Source organism: Lupinus angustifolius, chromosome LG03, assembly GCF_001865875.1.
Source record: "Lupinus angustifolius cultivar Tanjil chromosome LG03, LupAngTanjil_v1.0, whole genome shotgun sequence".
Classification (NCBI taxonomy): Eukaryota; Viridiplantae; Streptophyta; class Magnoliopsida; order Fabales; family Fabaceae; genus Lupinus; species Lupinus angustifolius.
Genome location: NC_032011.1, coordinates 4617317 through 4620144, shown reverse-complemented (window position 1 = coordinate 4620144; position 2828 = coordinate 4617317).

The window sequence follows — 2828 nt, the reverse complement described above, 5'->3', positions numbered from 1 at the left end:
CTTCTAGGTGTATTGTAACCACTGATACCTAACACGATGGTATCAAGTTTCTTAAAGTCTCTTCTTATTCTATCGTTTTCTAAAGTCAAAGCACGATCAACTATCCTTCTTTGAGATTGGACTTTCATTATGTAGTAATAAACTACAATACATATAACTTGAACAATAGCCCTTTGACGACTTTCTCTCCATCTAAAGTAAGCAAGACTTCTCTCTTCTCCTTGATCATCCATCTATTATTCTATTGTCATTTACATAAAGAGAATATTAGTTAGGTCCTAACTAAAATCTAACTCTAGACCTAGCTAAATATCAAACTCTATATTTATAAATTTAGTGATTTTAGGACATTAGCTCAACAACTAAGCTTTATAATACAAGCTTAGATATTTGATGAATACACATTGAGAATCATAAAAAATATTATAAGTATCACAAATAATTGATTTTCACTAGATGGAATCAGAATAAACAGTCAAAGAAACACTCCAACAAATATTAATTTCATCAACCGAGTTTCAAGCCATATTCTGACCCAATGGGTTTCACCCTCATGATGATACTTCACTCTTTTTTATTAGAGAGCAGAGAAGATGCAGCAAACAGTAAGTTCATAGGTGCAAAGTGCAAAACATCTATTTAAATGGCAGAGATGATCAATAAAAGATTAAAAGTTCAACATGCATCATATGTCCAGAGTGTATTATCATGCATACATACCATATATTCTATCAAGAATTTCACTTACCATAACGACACTTCACTAACAGTAAGTCAATAATAGATTATGACAGTTGCAAAAATGTAACAACATACAAGTCAATTAAATAAGAAAAAAGTTGAAACATAGAAAAAACTGAAATATAGACATATGATTTAGATGATTAAGAAAGTGATGGGGGCTTGAGTCAAACAGAAAATGTAGCATTATTTTTTAGACAATGGGGAAAGTGATGAAACATCTATATAATGACAAGTAAAAAACAATTATGGCTTCTACATAAGGCCACTATTAAAACACACACAAGAAAACAAAACTCTTTCAATCATTCTGGCTATTCTCTCAGATTTTTGAGGTACCAATAGCATAATGTTAACAAAAGTAAAGATATTTTTCTTGTGTTTTTATGATACACTTTTTCCTATTCCTTTTCCACTTCATGCTAAAACCATCATCATACAATTACAACCCCATTTCTTATATAAAAACTAACTTCAAGTTTTCATAAAGAATGAATGCTATTGTTAAATAAAGTCCACACACCTATCTTATAATCACATAGATAGTTGAAACAAAAGAAGGCTTCCTTCAGTAGCAAAATCATTGACAAAAGATGGATTTATTCATAATGAAAAATGTAAACAAAATGGCCATAGTTGATACAAAACAACCCATTAAAAATTAAATGTATCATGAAGAGTAGAAAATTCACACTAACCATAATATAAATAACAAAATGTGAAGTTCTAAAAATCTCAACAACAATTATGCATTGTCTTCTAGAAACATAAACATAAACCTAACATAATAGATCTAGAATACAAATTCACTAATTATAGTGACAAATCGAACATGATAATGAAAATAGAAGTGTTTAGATTCGTAGTGGTACATACCAAGTGTAATTTGAGATTCTTACAAACATAAAAGTTAAACCACCTTCAATCCAACGAAAATCACAAAATCCTGAGAGAGAAAGAAGCAACGAAAATCAAGAATGAGAAGAAAACATGAATTGATTCATCAATGAAAGGAGAAAGTTACCAATCGTGCATGACAAAGAAAGATAGCTTCATCATCATTCCTGGATTTCTGGTTGAAGCTTCACATAGAGAGAGGAAGAGAAAGAACGAAAGAATAAACTAGGTAAAGATAAATGAGAAAGGGTATAGATGTAATTACCAAATGTTAGTAAGAATAATTTGGTATTTTACCTTGTTTTTCTCCCAAAAACCCCCAAAATGGGGGAACAGCAAAAAATGGGGTTATGGGGGTTTTAGAGGGTTTTAAAAAAAATTCAAAACCCTCCCCCTCCTATAATTAAACTCCCAAACAAGGGATTTCCCTCCTAAACCATCCCATTCCTTCCCCTTCCCTCCAAATTAAGTCTCCCAAACAAAGCCTAAGGATTAGTTTTTTTTATAAAAATGGGTAGAGCATTTTTGGTAGTATAAAAAAAATTCAACTCTATTGTAATCAAATAATAATAAGTACAAAATAGTATCAAATCCAATATATTAATAGTGTAATATCTACGTAAATATTTACACATTTGATATATCATTCATCACTCAGTTGTATTATCTTTTTGAAAAGTGAATGATGATTTAATATGAATGTTGAATAATATAATAATAGTACATAAAACGTATACATTATAAGTACATATATTTTTCCTCATATATTAATACAATGTATTCATATATATTTTTTCTCATTGAGAATATTATTACATTACTTGTGAGAGTCCATGTTTCATTCTTCATCTACAACATCACAAACATGAGTGCTTCCACGTCTTTTCAATGTTTGTATTAATCTCTATAGTATAACAAACATTTAAACAAGTTAATAGGTCATATCAAACTTTTAAATAGACTAGATCTAAGGTTTAAAATTTTTAAACAGACTAACAAATCAAACACAAACTCTTATATGTTATATAGATTCATTCTATTTAAGGCATAGTTTAGCTTGATCTGACATGTTTACATCTTAATAATGACTCTTACTATTTGATAGGTATGATGACCTATTTTCATATTTAGTCCAGCTATAAAAGGAGTGTACACCTACTTTCATTTTCTTTATGGATATTTTTTCTCCT